Source organism: Phacochoerus africanus, chromosome 7 (assembly GCF_016906955.1).
Source record: "Phacochoerus africanus isolate WHEZ1 chromosome 7, ROS_Pafr_v1, whole genome shotgun sequence".
Classification (NCBI taxonomy): domain Eukaryota; kingdom Metazoa; phylum Chordata; class Mammalia; order Artiodactyla; family Suidae; genus Phacochoerus; species Phacochoerus africanus.
Window position 1 is genome coordinate 36570211 of NC_062550.1, and position 20480 is coordinate 36590690.

The following is a 20480-nucleotide window of genomic DNA, read 5'->3' on the forward strand; positions in this document are numbered from 1 at the left end:
TGTTCATAATGATTCTATGAATATTTTTACACAAAAAATGTTTGTGTGAACATGCTATTTCTCTTGGGTATGTACCCAAGAGAGGGATTGCTGAGTCATATGCCAAATTTATGTTTTACTATGTAAGACATTGCCAAACTATTTGCTGAAGTGGGCGCACCATTTTACAGTCCCACCAATGGTGTGTGTGCATTTCCTCACGTGCCTATAATTGATAAACTCAGTATTTTGGATCAGAATAATTTCAAAGAGTTTGTAGTGGTGTCTCATTGTGATTTCTAATCTGCATTTTCCAAACCAATTCTGTCAAACACCTTTTCATGTGTTTATTAGCCATCCACAAATCTTTGCCTGTGTTTTAATTAGGCAGTTTGTCTTACTGTCGACTTGTAAATGTTCTTTTCTTCTGGACCTAAGTCCTTCATCAGTTATATGGCTTACGAATATTTTCTCTAGAAATATTCTGCTTGTCTATTCATTCTTATAATGACACCTATTAAAGAGCAAAAGTTTTAACTTTTGGTGAAGTTCAATTTATCTTTTTTTTCTGTGTGGACTGTGCTTTTGATGTTACACTCATTGTTTCTTTTATTGTTCTTATTTTCTTTGTTTTACTTCTTTTCTTTATATTTTATATTTGTTGCATCTATATTTATGCCGAAGTTCCACTAAGTAGATATTTCATAACAAAGTGTTTATCTGATTGTGTTCCTCTTTTCTTTCATAAAACTGCTTCTTAAAAAAGTCCCACTGAGTATTTTTGAAGTGAAGTGAACCCGTTTGACAATTTCAATGAATATTATGATACCTCAAAGGCCTGGTAGTAATAGCGATTTATCCAGGGCTTACTGTGTGCCAGGCACTGTTTTAAACTTTTTGTGTATTAACTCATTTAATCCTAATGCTCTCAGGTAGTAAGTACTATTTTTATCATCACTCAAGAAGGGAACAAAGACACACAGAGAATAGTTAGGTTGCCCAAGAAGTGGAGGAGCTGGCCTTCAGGCTCAGGCAGTCCAGCTCCAAAGCCAGCACCCTTAACCTCCACAGCCTACAATCTCTAAGCAGTTCCCCCTACAGAATGACTCCCCAAGTAAGACCTGTTCTTGTGGGGGTATGCGGTGGGTGTCTAATACAGCGTCAGCCCAACCCCTCTTCTCTGGAAACTGTCGCATTTGCCCACACGGAGAGGGAGGGTTCCTGTTTCTGTTGTGTGCACTTCTCCCTGAATCAATCCCTGCCCCTTCCCCCACACAGCCATTGCTGCTTATGCCAACTGTGGTCACCTAAGCTGAAATATCATACTCTCCCTCTCACTTGAGGCTTGAGATGTATTGGAACTGGGAATTAGGAGCCAAGCCTAGCCATTGAATTGCTCTAGGCTGAGACTTACCTCTACCAAATGCCACTCCAGCCCCTGGACTTCCCTTGGCTCCTCCCTGCCTGGGTCCTGGCTGTCCCATGAGTCCACAGTTCCCTGAGACACGTCGGCGGTATTCTTCTTTTTTTTCTTTTTTTTGCTTTTTTTTTTGCTTTTTAGAGCCGCACTTGCAGCATATGGAAGCTCCCAGCCTAGGGGTCAAATCGGAGCACGGGATCTGAGCCATGTCTGTGACCTACACCACAGCTAAGGGCAACTGCCAGATCCTTAACCCACTGAGAGAGGCCAGGGGTCGAACTTGAGTCCTCGTGGATCCTAGTCAGATTCGTTTCCACTACGCCGCAAGGGGAACTCCCTGTATTCTACCAATACATTCCCTTACTGCTTAAGGTAGCTTGGGTCTATATCTGTTACTTGCAACCAACAGACCATCACCACCACAGCAGCTGTGACTGAGGGTCCATAGTCATCCCCATCACTCTGTGGATTTCAGGACCCCTACCCAGAACTGCTGGCCTCACAGAGCCCTCACGGAGCACCAGTGACCCTTGCTTGTCAAGTGACAACTAGCTTATCTGATCGACTAAACTGTGCTAATGAGAGAGAGAGAGACAGGAGACAGAGCTGGAAGAAACTCAGTGCCTCTTCTGACTCCCAGGTAGCGCATGTGTATTGTAATTAACAGGGACTTTTTGAAGACAACGATGCTTTTTTTTTTCCCCCAAACCGAGTGGCTTTAATAGTGGCCATTTCAAGTCAGAAAAGAGAAGAAGGAATATTTCTGGGCAATAAGGGCTTTATTATGCCCTCCGATTCCCCTCCTCTGAGTGGCAGCTTTTCCCCCTTAACAAAGGATGGGTTGGCGAGCAAAGAGCCACCGTCATAATCCTCCAGTGACAGCAGTAGTTCCAGAAGATGATTTCAGAACTTGAGCAGTTCCAAAAGTGACACTAGCTCCAGTGACAGTACCAAGCGGCAAGAAGTTTTGGTTTGGGGAGTGTGATTTGAGAAAAAGAGCACAGGCATTGGAGCCAAATCAACCTTCATTCAAATTCCAGTTCACTGCTCACATAGGGAAGTTCTGAGCCAGTCTCCTCATCCTTAAAATGCAGTGATGATAGCGACAATGTTGAAGGGTTGCAGATTTGTTTGCAAAAAGCCTGGCACACTGTCTCCTCTGTATTATTCAGGTTTACGCTTTTCCAAAGGCGGCAATTCAATGGCTCTTTCCATTGTTTTTCCCTCACACACACACAGATGCAAAATGATTCACAAAGCAATCATAATTCTGAGCGTAAGATTGAGACATTTCTTAATTATGGTTCTGTTATTATTCAAGTTTGCAGATACATACTCAGTGCAAACTTTCTAGAAAGCCATGATCTAGGCTGGAGTTTCCAGTGGTTGCAACTTGGAGAGTATCTCTTGGATTATATCTCAAATATCACCAAAAATTGAAAAACTGTCTCACTTCAGAATATTCAAAAATCAATATTATTTTCCTTGCTAATTATTTGCAGAGAGCTGAGAGAAAGTGGCTGAAAATGTCATTTCCCCAACATAGAGAAATGCTCTTATCATTACTCCAAAACCTTTGTTTTTCCCTCCAAACTTTGCAAACTCGTCAGAACTTCAAGCCGTTCATTAGTATCTCTGAATCAGCTACCTTTGTAGCTGATCTAGATACAGAAATCACCCCCCTGGAACCACATAATTAAGAGATCTAAATCTGGAGTAAATTTCCAATACCCATGGGAAAAATCTATATAATCTAGTCTTTAAAAGTGAGTTAAATGTAAATAAATTATCGTAAAATTACAGTAGCTAACATTTATTGAGTGCTGACTCTGTGCAAGGCAATGTACAAAGGATTTTAGTTAAATCGTTCTATGTAATTCTCCCAAGCCTATGAAGTACATACAATTACTTTGAGGAGGAGACAGGTTTGGTTAGGAATTGCTGCCCTCCCTGTCATGCATTTAGATACATACTATTCTTATTCCAATTTTTCAGGCGAAGAAACTCAAATTCAGGATGCAGAAATAGGGTGGGTTCTCATAGCTAATGAGTGATGGAGTCAGAATTTTGAACCCAGGCTTTCTAACCTAGAGCCCAAGTTCTTAAGCAATGTTTTTAGTCGTGGTAAAATACGTGTAACCTAAAATTTACCAATGTAACCCACTTAACATGTACAACTTTGTGGCATTAAGTGCATTTACATTGTTCTACAACCGTCACCCCATCCACCTGTAGAACATTTTCATCTTCTCAAACTGAAACTCTGTACCGATTAAACACCAATTTCCCATTACACCCCAGCCATTTTCTGTCCTTATGAATCCAGCTGCTCTGAGTACCTCATATAAGTGGAATCATGCAATATTTATCCTTTGATAGCTGTGTTTTAGCATGTGGCAGAATTTTGTTCCTGTTCAAGGCTGATTACTATTCCACGGTATCTATACACCACATATTGTTTACCCATTTATCCATCAATGGACACTTGGGTTGCTTTTACCTTTTGGCTATTATGAGTCACGCTGCTATAAACAAAATAATTTACTCTCCTTGGCACTTAAGCTCTTTGGAGAATACACCCCTTAACCAAGACTTTTTAAATACTTTTCTTCTCTTTGCTATTGGTCAGTTATTCTTTGTTTTTTGTTTGTTGTTTGTGGACGTCTCCATTTATGAAGCAATTATAAACATGTAATTATCTGCGGAGATTCTTGTGTCATCTTAAGCCAGTCACATGGAGAACAGCAGAAGGAGGCTGGGCTAGTTCACGGCTAGGGTGAATGTAGGCACACGCAGGCAGATGGGTGAGGCAGACAGAATTTTTCAGGCCAAATATATCCTAAACATAATTTCTCTCTTGGCTAATGTGGCCTTTTGACATGCTTTCTTAGGCGTCAAGGACATGACAAGCCACTGAAGCATTTAGATAGAGACAGACAGGAGGGATCCTAGTGAAAAGAAGTTGTAGTTCTGAGGTCTACAGAGAAGCCGGAAGGAAATGTGGAGTACATTGGTGATGTTAAAGTCCATTTTAAAAAGGCAAAGAATGTAATTTTAAACGAAAAAATGGACAGAATCAGCTAGAGCAAGGACTGAAAGATAAACACCCTTAGAAGGCTGCTTTTGCCATTCTTAAACTTTTATCACACTTCAATCAATTTTTATTAGAATGTCATTGAGTAAGTATTTTCTCAACTGTATTCACCTTACGCCAAAATAAGCTACTCCCCCTGATGTACAACCAGGTAGAGACTCTTTTTTTTCCCTTTCTTATCTGGGTAAAGCATCTACCAGAATGTCTTTTGGTAATTTTGCCTCTATTTAAAACACCCTTCATTACTTCATTACTGTCTTTATTACTGCAGCAGCATGGCTGAATGGAGATCATGAGTCCCTTACGGTTCAGCAGAAACAAACCCAACTAGTATTCATGAGGAAGCGGGTTCAATCCCTGGCCTTACTCAATGGGTTAAGGATCTGGAATTGCCAAGAGCCACAGTGTAGATTGCAGAGGCGGCCCGGATCTGACATTGCTGCATCTGTGGCATAGGCTAGCAGCTGCAGTTCCTATTTGATCCCTAGCCTGGGAACTTCCATATGCTACAGGTTTGGCCCTAAAAAAAGGGGGGGGGGGAAGGAAAAAAATTAAGATCACTTTTAGAGAATGGATGGGAAGAAGAGCAAAAGTCCATAAACCAATCAGACAATGGAAATGGAGAAAAGTGGTGGTATTTTGGTGATTTGGGAAGTACACCTGACCCTTGAACAACATAGATCTGGATTGAGTGGAGCCACTTACATATGGATTTTTTTTTCAGTACTAAACACTACAGTTCTACACTATCTGAAGTTGGTTAAATCTGCCCGTGCAGAACCTAGAACCTGGAGGGCCAACTCTAAATTATACTCAGATTTTCCACTGGTTGGAGGTGAGTGGCCCTAACTTCACATTGTTCAAGGATCAACTGTAGAATCAGTAAGACTTGGTGAAGAATTTGACATGTGGAATAAGGCAGAGGGACTAGTTCTCTGTTTTAGGGAGCTGGTACCATTTATTGACAGGAGGTATTCTGGAGGAAGAGCAGGTTTGGGGGAGATCAAGCAAGGAAAGCTCTTCAGGAGACAATTGGCTCTACACATCTAGAGCTCGCAAAGAAGTCTGAACTGCAGGTATAGGTCTCTGAGCCACTGGAATTTAGATGGCATGTAAAGCCTCGGGAAAGACGAGTATCCAAGAAGAAAAGGACCCAGGACCTACCTCTGAGGGACTCTAACCCTGAAAAGTCAGGAGGAAGAATGGATAGCGTAGAGAGAGTGAAATGAAACAGCTAGAGAGAAAAGAAGAAAACCAATAAAATAAGATACCATGAAAGTAGCAGTGGAAATAGTACTTTCAGAACTGTGTTTTTAATTCTATGAATTAAAACAGGCTTTTTCTCCAGCTTTCCTAATAATCCAGTCATATTTTAAGGTACCCACACTATAAACTTTACAGCATTGTTTTCATGGCATAAATATTTTCAGTTCACAAACTATTGACATAAAGAGACTTTAGAACACAACCAATCCTTCACTGAGGACTGTCGTAAGTAAAGAAAAAGGAAAGTTTAACAAGCATTTGTTGAACTCCTGCTATGTTTGCACAAAGTTTTATTGTGCCAAAGGATGGAGTAGGAACCAACATTTATGGAGAATCTTTTCACGATAACATAGCTAACATTTATAAGTATTTTCTTTGTGTGGCAGGCGCTATTCTATTTGCATTGTTAAATTTTTTTAAAGATTTTTTTTTTTGTTACAGTTGATTTAAAATGTTCTGCCAATTTCGGCTGTACAGCAAAGTGACCCAGTCATATATATATTTTTTTCTTTTTCTCACATTATCCTCCATCAAGTGACTAGATATAGTTCCCTGTGCTATACAGGATCTCATTGTTTATCCACTCCAAATGTAATAGTTTGCATCTACTAACCCCAAACTCCCAGTCCATATCAACCCCTCTCCCTCCCCCTTGGCAACCCCAAGTCTGTTCTCCATGTCCGTGAGTCTGTTTCTTTTTTGTAGATAGCTTCATTTGTGCCATATATTAGATTCCAGATATGTGATATCATATGGTATTTGTCTTTCTTTTTCTGACTTACTTCACTCTGTATGAGAGTCTCTAGTTCCATCCATGTTGCTGCAAATAGCATTATTCTGTTCTTTTTTATGGCCGAGTAGTATTCCATTGTGTATATGTACCACATCTTCTTAATCCATTCATCTGTCAATGGATATTTAGGTTGTTTCCATGTTTTGGCTATTGTGAATTGTGCTGCAATGAAATGGGGGTGGATATATCTTTTTCAATGAAAGTTTTGTCTGGATATATGCCCAAGAGTGCAATTGCTGGGTCATATGGTAGTTCTACATTTCATTTTCTGAGGTACCTCCATTACTGTTTTCCATAGTGATTTTACTGCATTGTCAACTCTTTTAATCCATGCAATAATCCCATAATGTAGGTTCTATTATTGTACTCATTTTACAAAATGAGAAAACTGAGGCACCAGAAGTAAATTTCCTAAGAGGCCCGGAGCCTCCATTTGAACTTGCAGTCTGATTCCAGAGCCGATCTATTTAATTGCTACTCTATATTATTTCTATCTTTACATCTGGTCCCTTATTTTTAAAAAATTAAAACCATACATTATAGATACCATTATGTGCATTTTAAAGATTACTAAGAAACTTTGAAAGGTTGAAGTTACAGATCCACTATGGTCAGCTTGGAGAATCTAACCAAGATGAGCAAGACAACTCCCCAACCCCAAATTACATTTTATTTCTAATATGTGATGCCAGGCAGTGTGGTAGTTACAAAGAAGTGTAAGATATGCTTTTGGTTCTCAAGGATCTCAGGATAGAGAGAAGACAAAAACAATTTAAGTAAGGCAATGTCTGAGAAGTACCAAGTAAGTGGCACAAGAATAATTACTAGGGAAATTCAGAGAAGCAGGAAACCACTAGGTCTTGAACAACAACTAAGATATAGGTAAATACAAAAGAGATAGGAGAGATTTTTCTGGCTGAAAGAACAGCATTAATAAGGGAATAATAGATCGGCATGGTGCCAAAAGAAGGCAGGCAGACTAAAACACAAATTTCAACTCTACTCACATAGTTATAAATGACCTTGGGCACTAGCCTTTCTAAGCTTTAGCCTTCGCATCTGTATAATGGGTCCTTCAAAGCAATCTCTTGGAATTTGGTCATTATTACTGATGCATGTGATTCATACACAGGACTTGGGTGTGCCTGGGATTAGACACTAAAAACATCATAGTGATAAAGTCTGAGGGGATGCCTTACTCTCAAGCATCTTTGGCTTGATTGTATTAGCTGTTTGATTTGGAGACAGCCCAGATTCTGAAAGTCCTTACGCATGGTTTTTGAAGATTTTCCTAATTCAAATGTCTTTTGAAAATTTCACAATGGGGGAATTTCCTGAAACTGGTTGTTCCAGTGGTTTTTCTGCTTCAACACTCATTTACATGATGGCTCTGGGAATGTCATTTTCATTTGTATGGTTTTCCTCAGCTACACCTTAAGAAAGGGGGAAATTTTAAGTATAATATCTTCCTTACATCATCATAAACATTGGCAATGACAAAATCACAGAACTGTTAGATTTATTTAATGTGGTGTAGGCAGGTTCAGTGGTCAAGTCTACAACTGCTGAAACAGATTACAGACAGATTTTGAAATATATCTTGAGACAAATAAACAGTTATTATAGTTATTACACAGAGTGGAAAACATGCCAAGCTGCCTCATTTTTTTATATATATAAGTACATGGTTTCCCCAAAACAGAAATCTTAGTGGAACACAAACTACCCTAGGAGAGTATGAGTTCTGAGTTGTTTTCCTATAATAGTAATGTTCTAATATGCTCTTACCTGGTCTCTCCTGTGATTAAGTGCTAGAATTTCTAAAATAACTGCATAGAGTTTGAAACACAATCTTTGACCAAGAAAACAGAATAAAACTAACTTGGGATTTAAGTCATTATTTTTCCTCTTTTGTATCAACAAGCAGCCTTCTCAGCCTTCTCAACCTCCAACCGCAGCTATGCAGGGTGTTACAAAGAAATAAAACTGTGTTTATACACACACACACACACACACACACACACACACACACACGCAGGCATATACGCAACAGAGGGAAAAACCAGTAACAAAGTGCCTTGAAAGGATCAAATTTCAGTATTTGCTCATTTGTGAATGAAATAATATAATAATATTTAAGGTTAATGACTCTCAGTATACTGATAACCATGCTTAATTGGAAGTTAAACAGCATGACTTGTTAATGTGAATAATCTTTAACAGTTAATTAGGAAAATTGTAAATTCAAAAGTTTTTTAAAATCTAATTTTGCATTTGCAATAGGACCTTTACTTATATGGACTTTTGAAATGAAACTAATGAGGTATAAATGTTATTTGAAGTAAAAGTTTTAGGGAGGCAAATACATGGAAAATCAGAAATACGGTATCAGGTTAAATACAGCAAGAGTTATGGATAAACACTATTAATTCATTTCCCCTAAAAAGGGGAAGACTAATTTTGAGTTTCTAGTCCCAGGGGCTAAGACATAGATAGCTATTTTCTCTACTTTATCTTACAGCAGTTCTCTAAGGCAGAGGTTATATATCCCCATGCTGCAGATGAGAAAACTATGCCTCAACACGATTAAGGAATTTGCCCAAGACCATGCAGCTAATAGGTGGTAGAGCTGAACTCTGACTCTCATGTTCACCACTATTCCACAGTACCTTAGGAACTGAAAATTCAACATTTTGAATGCCTATTATATGAAAACCACCATGCCAAATATAAGAAATACACATCCTTATCTGATGGGTTTTATCTCTGGATACCAGTAGAACCTGCTACAGAATTTGAGGGCCCTAGGACAAATTGAAAACTCAGACCACTTTTCAAAAATCATTAAAAACTTCAAGATAGTGACATCAGAACAGTAAATTGATCATGGGGACTTTCTAAGCACAGGACCCTGTCACATGCCCACGAAGCTGGCCCCAAGTACACACAGCAGGGCAAACAATGGCAGCTCACTGCCTGTTTTTGTTACGACTATGAGCTAAAATGGTTTTCACATATTCAAATGATTAAAAAAAGAAGAGGAAATACTTGTGACACGTGAAAATTATATGAAATTCAAATTAGTATCCATAAAGTTTTATTAGAATACAGCCACACTTGTTCTTCTTGTATCCTATGGCTATTTTTGCAAAGCAGAGGCAGAGTTGGGTAATTGTAACAGAGATCATCTGGCCCACAAAACCTTAAATATTGACTATCTGGCTTTACAGAATAAGTTTCCAAGCCCCTGCTGTAGTAGGAAAGTTAAAAAACAAATGACGAAAAAAAAAAAAAGAGAGAGAGACTAATAGTGTTATGGGGATTCAATAGAGAAGAGACCACTAAATTAGAAATAATCAGAAAAGATGTTTTTTCTTGGAGAAAGTGAATGGGCAGGGGGTGGGAAGGGGACTTCCAGGCAGAGGAAATCACCTCTGTACACCAGAAAAGGGGGAAATCACTATATCTGGGCAAGATGAGATGTCTGCTCTAGCTGTAAGGGAAAAGGAAGAGATACAAAGATTTTAACTTTAGTAGGGCAGGAAAGTAACCGAATGCTCTTTGAGGGAGAGAGTGACTTGCTCAGTATGCTTTAAAATAATTCAAATAGGGTTCCCGCTGTGGCACAATGGGATAGGCAGCATCACTGCAGAGCCAGGACTCAGGTTAGATCCCCAGCCAGCACAGTGGGTTAAAATATCTAGTGTTTCGGTGGCTGCAAGGCAGGTGCGGCTGCATCTGATCCCTGGCCAGGGAACTCCATATGCCTAGGGCTGGCCAAAAAAAGGGAAAAAAAAATTCATCTGGCAGCAATGTGTAGAAATGGTTCACATCGGGAACAAATAGGAGGCCACAGGCTAGGTAAGAAGGTGCAGATGAAGTCTAGGAGTTTGAAAAGTAATGCTGACCCAAATAAGTGTGGTCGAAATAGAAATGAATTACTACCCAATAGATGTGCCAATTGACTGATGGTTTCAGAAAAGGCTGAAAGGAGTACTAGAATTGAGGACTAGGTAATTTAAAAGATGGTGATACAATTAGCAAAAGAAAAGGAGAAGAAACTGGTTTGGTGACAAAAAAAAATGGAGAACTCAGCTTGCACACATGACCTGTTCAGGTTGCCAGTGGAATATCCTGGTGAAGTTTTCAAGGAAATAGGAACAAGGAACACAAACCCAAAAATGAGTTCAGTGCTTAAGGGCTATAGAGTCTGGCACTATCTGCATAGAGATAATAGCTTAATAGGAGTGTAATAGTTTCCAGTATAATAGAAGAAAACAAATGTATTTATAATTAAACTATTTTACACATTCTTTGAAACTCTGAATAATCCAGGTTCCAGTCTTCTAAAACTGACTATTTCTGGGGAGGGGAATCAATTGCCCAAAGGTTAAAGAGTTTAAAAAAAAGAGAGAGAGAGAGGGAGTTCCCGTCGTGGCGCAGTGGTTAATGAATCCGACCAGGAACCATGAGGTTCCAGTTCGGTCCCTGCCCTTGCTCAGTGGGTTAACGATCCGGCGTTGCCGTGAGCTGTGGCATAGGTTGCAGACGCGGCTCGGATCCCGAGTTGCTGTGGCTCTGGCGTAGGCCAGTGGCTACAGCTCCGATTCGACCCCTAGCCTGGGAACCTCCATATGCCGCGGGAGCGGCGCAAAGAAATAGCAAAAAGACAAAAAGACAAAAAAAAAGAAAAAAGAAAGAGAGATGAAATTAGAACACTCCCTAACACCATACACAAAAATAAACTCCAAATGGATTAAAGACCTAGATATAAGACCAGACACTATCAAACTCCTAGAGGAAAACATAGGCCAAACACTCTCTGACATAAATGACAGCAACATCTTCTCAGATCCACCTATCAGAGTATTGACAATAAAAAGAAAAATAAACAAATGGGATCTAATCAAACTTCAAAGTTTCTGCGCAGCAAAGGAAACCTTAAACAATACAAAAAGACAACCCACAGAATGGGAGAAAATCTTTGCAAATGAATCAACTGACAAGGGATTAATCTCCAAAATTTATAAACATCTTCTGCAGCTCCATACCAAAAAAACAAACAACCCCATCAAAAAATGGGCAGAGGAGTTCCCGTCGAGGCGCAGTGGTTAACGAATCCGATTAGGAACCATGAGGTTGCGGGTTCAATCCCTGCCCTTGCTCAGTGGGTTAACGATCCGGCGTTGCCGTAAGCTGTACTGTAGGTTGCAGACGCAGCTCGGATCCCGAGTTGCTGTGGCTCTGGCGTAGGCTGGTGGCTACAGCTCCAATTCGACCCCTAGCCTGGGAACCTCCATATGCCGCGGGAGCGGTCCAAGAAATAGCAGAAAGACAAAAAAAAAAAAAAAAAGGGCAGAAGATCTAAACAGACAGTTCTCCGAAAAAGACATACAGATGGCCGAGAAACACATGAAAAGATGTTCAGCGTCACTCGTTATTAGAGAAATACAAATCAAAACCATGATGAGGTACCACCTTACACCAGCCAGAATGGCCATCATCCAAAAGTCTACAAACAATAAGTGCTGGAGAGGGTGTGGAGAAAAAGGAACCCTATTACACTATTGGTGGGATTGTAAATTGGTGCAACCACTGTGGAAAGCAGTATGGAGATTCCTCAGAAAACTAAACATAGAACTACCATTTGACCCAGCAATCCCACTCCTGGGCATCTATCCAGAGAAAACCACGATTCGCAATGACATATGTACTCCAATGTTCATTGCAGCACTATTTACAATAGCCAAAACATGGACACAACCTAAATGTCCATCGACAGAGGAGTGGATCCAGAAGATGTGGTACATATACACAATGGAATATTACTCAGCCATCAAAAAGAATGAAATACCAGCATTTTTAGCAACATGGATGGACCTAGAAACTATCATGCTAAGTGAAGTCAACCATACAATGAGACACCAACATCAAATGCTTTCACTGACAAGTGGAATCTGAAAAAAGGACAGACGGAACTTCTTTGCAGAACAGATGCTGACTCACAGACAATGAAAAACTTATGGTCTCCGGAGGAGACATTTTGGGGGGTGGGGGGATGTGCTTGGGCTGTGGGATGGAAATCCTATGAAATCAGATTGTTATGATCATTCTACAACTACAGATGCGATAAATTCATTTGAGTAATAAAAAAATGAAAAAAATAAAAAGATAAAAAAAGAGAGAAAAGAAAAGAAAAAGAAAAAAACCCAGTATACTCAGATAACATGAAGTCATGAACTCCTATGAACTCATTTTCAAGCTTTCAGAGTCTGAGAGTTTCATGCAATAATTGAAGTCAGTAAAGTTGGAGTTCCTGCCGTGGCTCAGCAGTTAACGAATTCAACTAGGAACCACGAGGTTGCGGGTTCGATCCCTGGCCTTGCTCAGTGGGTTAAAAATCCAGCATTGCCGTGAGCGGTGGTGTATGTAGGTCACAGATGCCGCTCGGGTCTGGTGTTGCTGTGGCTCTGGTGTAGGCCGGTGGCTACAGCTCCGATTAGACCCCTAGCCTGGGAACCTCCATAGGCCGCAGGAGCGGCCCTAGAGAAGATTTTAAAAACGACAAAAAAAAAAAAAGTCAGTAAAGTCAAATTTATTTGAAGTTAATTCATTCAGAATTTACAATAATTCCTACAGACAACTCTAACACTTGCCTTTGAAATTTCCATTAAGAAAGGGTTTTCTTGGAGTTCCCGTTGTGGCGCAGTGGAAATGAATCCGACTAGGAACCATGAGGTTTGATACCTGGCCTCGCTCAGTGGGTTAAGGATCTGGCGTTGCCATGAGCTGTGGTGTAGGTCACAGATGCAGCTTGGATCTGGCCTTGCTTGCTGTGGCTCTGGCGCAGGCCAGCGGCTACAGCTCCAGTTAGACTCTTAGCCTGGGAACCTCTGTATGCTGTGGGTGCGGCCCTAAAAAGACAAAAAAAAAAAAGAAAAAAGGAAAAAAAAGAAAGGGTTTTTTTAAACTCACTGACAGAGAGAGCAGACTTGTGGCTGCCAAGGGGGTAGGGGAGGAAGAGTGAGATGGACTGGGAGTTTGGAGTCAGTAGATGCAAAGCACTACATTTAAAATGGATAAGCAATGAGGTCCTACTGTTTAGCACAGGGAATTACATCCAGTCCCTTGGGATAGACCATGTTGGAAAATAACATAAGAAAGAGAATGTATGTAAATGTATGACTGGGTCACTTTGCTGTACAGCAGAAATAAGCACGTTATAAATCAACTATACTTTAATTTAAAAAAATGTTTTTCTGGGAGTTCCTGTCGTGGTTCAGTGGTGAATGAATCCAACTAGGAACCATGAGTTTGCGGGTTTGGTCCCTGGCCTTGCTCAGCGGGTTAGGGATCTGGCCTTGCCCTGAGCTGTGCTGTAGGTCGCAGATGCGGCTCAGATCTGGCATTGCTGTGGCTCTGGTGTGGGCCAGCGGCTACAGCTCTGATTACCCTTAGCCTGGGACCCTCCGTATGTCGCAGGAGTGGACGTAGGAAAGGCAAAAAGACAAAAAAAAAGTTTTTCTAAGGAAATAGAAATTACCGAAATATGTAACATATTCAATTAACCTAAATTGTGAAACACCTAGAAAGCACTTACATACAGAAAACTTAGGATAATTATAATTCATTTTTAACTATTCCTTTAACTTAGTTTTCAATTACTAGCATTTTTTTTTTTTCTTCTTAGGGCCATACCTTGTAACAAGGCCCAGTTAAACTATGAACTAAGCAAAAGTCTTTAATGACCCTCTCAATCCCTTCTTTTCCCTGCACTTTGCTCTCTCTGAATCTTTTTGCCCTTCAAAACTTAGTTTCATAAAAAAGCTAATACCTTTTATAAAGGGTAGTTCTAATTTTAGCCTTTTCTCTAATAATGGTAAATTCTCTCAAGTTACTGCCTTTTTTAGAACAAGGCATTTTGGGAACAGAAAGTGCTTTCTGTTGCCCAGTAAATACATCATAAACCTACCTGTGGGTAACCTTTTAAAGTGCCAGAGTCATGTATTTATGCTATTTAACTCAGATAAATAGCTGATTTAGGTACAGAGTACAAAGTTGTTTGGCTTCATAGGTTAGTTAACTCCGTTTGGCAGGGTAATTTGGAAAGAGTTGTCCTGGGTTAAGACACCGGTAGAAAAGATACTTGACAATTCAAGAGAAACCATTTCAAGAATGAAAAAGACTGTGCCCTAGCCTAGGAGCCTTCACCGGACCTCTGGGTGTGGAAACTGCTCCTTGCTACTTTTCCAGCTACTTTCCCCAGCACAAAGGAATAAGCGACCACCAACTGGTAGTGTTGGCGACTGGATTACAGTTTGCTTTAGATGCACCTTTTGAGTTTCGGAGGGTTTCTAAGGCCCTCGCAGCAACGTAACCCGCTAGGGTCTAGGAAGCCAAAGCAAGGCCGAAGGGGCGGTGCGGCACAGAGAGAAACGCCGCTGAGAAAATGCCGCGAAGGGCGCCGCGCGCGTCCGGTTTGCGCCGCGGCGCCGCGGAAGACTCCGCCCCTCGGCTCCCCTCGCCCCGCCCTCGGCCCCGCCCCTTTCCGGGCCGCGCTCCCGCGCGCCCCGCCCGCGGACGGAAGCGAGAGCGAGGCTGAACGCCTGACGTCAAGGCGACACCGCCAAACCTCGCCCAGAGTCAGGCGTGTAAACCAGCCGGAGCGGCGGCGGCGGCAGCGGCAGCAGCAGGACCGCCGTGGCGCCGGGAGCAGCGACCCGGAGGGAACGCGAGGCGACGCTGGCTGCGGCGACCCGGTGACAGCGTGAGAGGTTAGCATAGTGCGTGCGTGGCTGCAGAGGGGAGCGGCAGCGCGAGGCGGGGGCCGGGCGCCGGTAAGGGGAGCGGGTGGGGTGCGGCGCGGGCCGGGCGGGGCGCGCGCGGCGGTCAGGGGGCCCGGGCGGCGGCGGCGATGGCAGCCTCGGCGCGTGGCAGGTGGTGCGAGGGCCCGACGCTGTGCGGGTGAGGGCGCTGCCTCCCAGGCCGGCGGGGACTAGCCGCCGCGGCCGCCGCGGGGAATCAGCGCGCTTTGCGGAAGGGGTCAAATGTCTGAAATATGGCGGAGGAAGTGAGAGCCCGAGGACCCCCCCACCCGCCTGCTCCCTCCTGCCCGCAGCCGCCGCAGCCTCTCCCACTGCCCGCCGTTCCGTACAGCTCCCCGGAAGACTCTTCCCCCCGCCCTGGCCCCCTCGCTCGCCGTCTCCGTTCCTTCCCGGGTGTGAGTGCAAGTTAGAACGGAAACCAGAAAGTTGTCCTTTGCGAAGACCCAGCTTCCCCTAGTCCCGAGCCGGGGTGAGGAGCGTTCTGGGGAAACCACTCTCCGACGCCCTGCGGGCTTGAGCTTGACAGGGGAAAAGTTTGCCTGAAACGGGGTTGGCTTGCTCCATTTGTTGCGGGAAGTGGCAGGAGGAAGGCAGCGGAGGGAGCCCCACCTAGTCTGGCAGCAGCCTTCGCGTAGAGAAAAACTGTTAAAGGGGCCTTTCCCTTCGTCAGCAAGAGGAAATCTCTTTCTCTTACAGAGGGAGAGAAAATCCAGGAAGTTTGTCCTCTTTTTCGCCATCTCGATGTGTCTAATTCTAAAACTGTCAGCGCCATGAATCTTTTAAAACTATTCCCAGAGAATCGGGCCATCTGAATTTTTCTTCCGAAAAAAACCGATGGCTTTTGGAGAAAAGATCATCCTTGGTGAATTTAAGCAGACGATTCGTTTCCCCTTTGCCTGTTCCCCCACCCCCTTTTATTAGTTTAGAACATTTTTGTTCTGTAGTTCTATGTTACAGTAAGGGGAAATCACGTTTTTAATGGGGTAGAAAGTTGACACTAAATGGAGATTGTGATTTTAATATTTTTCAATTGATTCAGCCTGATTAGATTTTTGTTTTGCTAGTAGCATAACATCTAATACAGAACAAGTGCTCATAACTCAAAGTTCCCAACTTGTAACTTCATTTTTAACCCTCTTTTTTTGCAATTATAGTGCTGCTTGTACTTGACAAAACCTTATCTTAGCAAGAAGTAACATAAAAAAGGGAGATGTTCATTTAACTTCAAGCTCCTTTGGCTTCTAAAAGCTGATCCTTGAATAGTATTTGAGTCATAATGGAGTCATGGGACTTTTTAAGTTAAGGCCGGAAAAGACTATTTAGATCATCCAGTCCCACCCTCTGATTTTACCGTGGAGGAAACTGAGGCCTAGAAAAGATAAGGTAACTAGTCAGTAGTCTTGCTGACTTTTAGGACTGTAGTCTGTCCATTATAGAGAATTTGGAGGGAAAAAATGACATTTTTTATAGTGAATTACCTTTTCCAGAGGATAGTAGTCCCATCATACTCCAAAAAGAGGGGCACCTTACTTAGTCAAACAGTGTGGAAGGACCATTTGGTTGTTTCATTACCAGGTTTTAAGAGAGGAAATTGATACCCAGAATGATTAAATAATTTTGAGAACACAGAGCCCTGAATGATAGCTGGTCTTATTTGAGCCCATCCAAGCTTTTGATCTCAGCACTATGAAAAAAAGTGTTTTTACTTGCATTTTCTTTTTGTCATTCATAATAAATTGTGAGGCTGCCTTATCTGAAGAAGGCTAAAAGTAAATCTTTGAAACACATGTATCCAGTTTGGTTTTAATGTGCCAGGTATGAGAATACAACTGAAGAACCCAGTAATAGCTGGATTAACTTTTAAATGTATTATGGGTTCATGAAAATGATTGCTCATCTTTCTGCCCCCTACCACCCTCCTGTACCCATCTCTCTTTCTACAAGTATCACTTCCTACCTTCTGTTATTATTATGTGTTTTTATATCCCTCTAAATTGTAAATTCCGTGGACAGGTTATGTTCTTTGTATGCTCCAAAACACTGACGTGGTACCTTGCACTAAGACAGTACCAGTTTGTTAAATGTAAGTGCCATGAGGGTAGGGTCTTGATCCATTTCATTCCCTGCCATATCTTAGTTCCTAGAACCTTGCCTGTACACCTGGTATTTAGCATTTAGATTTAGGGATTACCTGTAACAAACATTTAAAGAGCTGATGTTTGAAGAGAACTTTGTATTCATGATTGGTAGAAGCCTATGTAGAAACTGATAACATAGTAACTAATTTTACATGTTGTCACAAATATATAGTCTAAGATTTGGATGAGACGCTGTCTGTATTCAGGTTTCTCTGACTTTGGTTGTAGATATTTGATCAACATTTGTTAAGTGAAATTAAATAGGTAAACTGGATCTGATACAAAAAGAACTTGGCTGATTTTGCAAAGGTGTCATTTTATTTTCATCAGTGTAAATAGGCAGTTTTATTATTGAATATCAGGATCTTACTGATATGCATGTATCATTTTCCCAAAGACTTAATATGTTTCTGTGTTATGTATTGATTAAAGGGGAGGTATTGATCTGTAGTGTCTAGATTTGACTGGCACTGGGAATAATTTAGTATTTATGAACTAAATATTCAAAAGGTGTCTTTTCTATTATGGCAATGATGTCACATGTTCAGTCTCTAGAAAATCTTGATAAAGATGGATATCTCCTAAACTTTGTAAGACCATATAAGGTTGTGACTAAATTTATGCCTCTCCCCTCCTATCATTTTTGAAGATTCCATGGTCTCAGAGATTATGTTAAAGTTTAGCCTTTCCAAGTTAAAGAAACATATTTTGGCTGATGCAGTAATTCATTGTAACATTGGACAAATTTCTTAGCAAACAGCAGGTTTGTGGCTTACCCTTGTGCTGAAAGCCTAATGTTTTTCAGTGTTCTTAAGATATTTTGCCATAGTACTGAGCAGCACTAATTAATTACCATTTGAGAATTTAAGTCTTTTAATTTATTAGTCCTTTGGAAATCTCATGAACTCAATGGAAGCAGTAGGTACAAAGAACAGAATGAGGTTATCCTTTTGCAGTAAAGCCTGGCATGCTGTGTAATCTGTTGTACTTTATTTGAACCTAGTTTATCACTGGATTCTAAGACCAATCCCTTTAGTCATAGAATTTGTGTTTTAAAAAAGAAAGTTCTTTAAAAGGCAGAACTTTTGTGTTACCTTTAAAAAATTAAAAATCACTTTTTAAAAACGCACCAGTAACAAAAATACCATTTTTCCATACTTCCTAACACTGGTGTGTTTATTCCCAATGTTAGTCAAATTAAGACTACGCAGCAACTGATTATTTCAGTAGCAGTTTATAAATAATTTTTGCTTTAAATCAATAGCGGATCAAATTTTTTTAACTGTTTCCAAGGAGCCTTAAAGCTTGTAAAAGAAAGAAATGAAAACTTAGAGAAGTGTACCAGATTTTAAAATGTTTAAATTTCTTACCAAATATTTGCAACATGAATTGCAAAATTTCCATTTAGTTTTTAATATATGGAACAATATTCTGGAGTATTACCACACTTAAAATTGTATATGAGGTGCTTGAGTACTAGAAATATGTTCTCTCCTTTTGTTTTTTTTAGGGCCACACCCGGGCTATGTGGAAGTTCCCAGGCTAGAGGTCAAATTGAAGCTATAGCTGCCGGCCTACACCCCAGCCACAGCAACCCCAGATCTGAGCTACATCTTCAACCACCTCAGCTCATGGCAGCGCTGGATCCTTAACCCACCGAGCGAGGCTGGGGATCAAACCAGCATCCTCATGATTACCAGTTGGATTCATTTCTGCTGTGCCACAACGGGAACTCCCTAGAAATATGTTCTTTTAAATTGAGAATCTTTAACTATAGAGAATAATTATCTGATTATAAATTATCTGATTTTCAGTTTTACATTGGGCTGGTTCCTGAAACTTAACTCTTGCTTTTTTTTTTTTTTAATGGCCGGCACCCAGGGCATATGGATGTTATGAAGCTAGGGGCTGAATCGGAGCTGCAACTGCAGGCCTACTCCATAGGCACAGCAGTGTGGGATCTGAGCCTCGCCTGTGACCTACGTCACAACTCATGCCAATGCTGGTCCCTTAACCCCACTGAACGAGGCCAGGGATCATACCTGAGTCCCCATAGATACCAGTCGGGTTCATTACCACTGAGTCACAATGGGAACTCCCCTAAAACTTAACTCTTGTAGTTATGCTATTTTCTAATTTTGTAGTTGTGTGCATGATGCTTGCTTGCTTGTTTATTTATTTATTTCATTGAGACCTTTAGAATTTAAACTGGATTAGGATCCCATGAGATACTTTGCTAATCTTTTCTAGTGGTGGAGACTGAATGTTTTTAACTGTTTTTCAGGTAGACTCAATAAAGATATTAAAGGAAGAGAGCATCCATTAAAAGCAGTTACAGGTGATTTTGATCACTTTAAATTATTGACTTCTTGGAATCATCACTTCTACAGTATCACAGAGCTTCTTGCTGAGTTTTTCAGTAGTTGCTTTGAATATTTATTTCAGTAAATATGTACTTTTAATAAAGTAATAGTTTTCTCTCCTCTATTTAAAACTTATCAGAGTTCCCTTGCTGCACAGCAGGTTAAGAATTGGGCATTGTCACTACAGTGGTTCAAGTCACTAATCTGGCTCAGGTTTGATCCCTGGCCCAGGAGCTTTCACATGCCACAGGTGCGGCAAAAAAATAAGTAAATAGAACTTAGCATTTTGTTAAGTAACTTTATTTTGAAAATATAGAGTGAACTAATCGCCCTGTTGGTAGATTTTGTCTGCTTGTTGCTTTCCTCTTTGCCTTGGGGGAAGGGCAAAAAGATGAAAGAAATCTGTTTTGTCCATTTAACAGCAGCTTTTGGCAAAAGCTTCTGAACAGGAAATGGAAAATGTTATGCAAAATTCTAATTATCTGTGTTTTCTAAAATATATCCTTATTAGAATATATTTTCAAGTCACTGTATTCTAAAAAAAGGAAGGGTTCTTAGTTAATAGGAATAAAAACTAAATATAAGCTCTTTTTGTTTAATAC

General features: G+C 40.9%; 1 protein-coding gene across 3 annotated transcripts in view; it reads left to right on the top strand.

Moving 5' to 3' along the window:
- Positions 1-15171: 15171 nt before the first annotated feature.
- The window catches only part of RAP1B (RAP1B, member of RAS oncogene family), a 49547-nt gene continuing 44238 nt past the window's right edge, over positions 15172-20480 (top strand). Inside the window, exons 1-2 of one of the 3 annotated variants that reach the window (XM_047787156.1) lie at positions 15181-15326; positions 19800-19853. The gene's annotated coding sequence lies outside the window, so the exon portion shown is untranslated. Of the gene's footprint in view, positions 15327-19799; positions 19854-20480 lie in introns of all 3 variants that reach the window. The other 2 variants (XM_047787154.1, XM_047787155.1) reach the window with 2 other exon arrangements.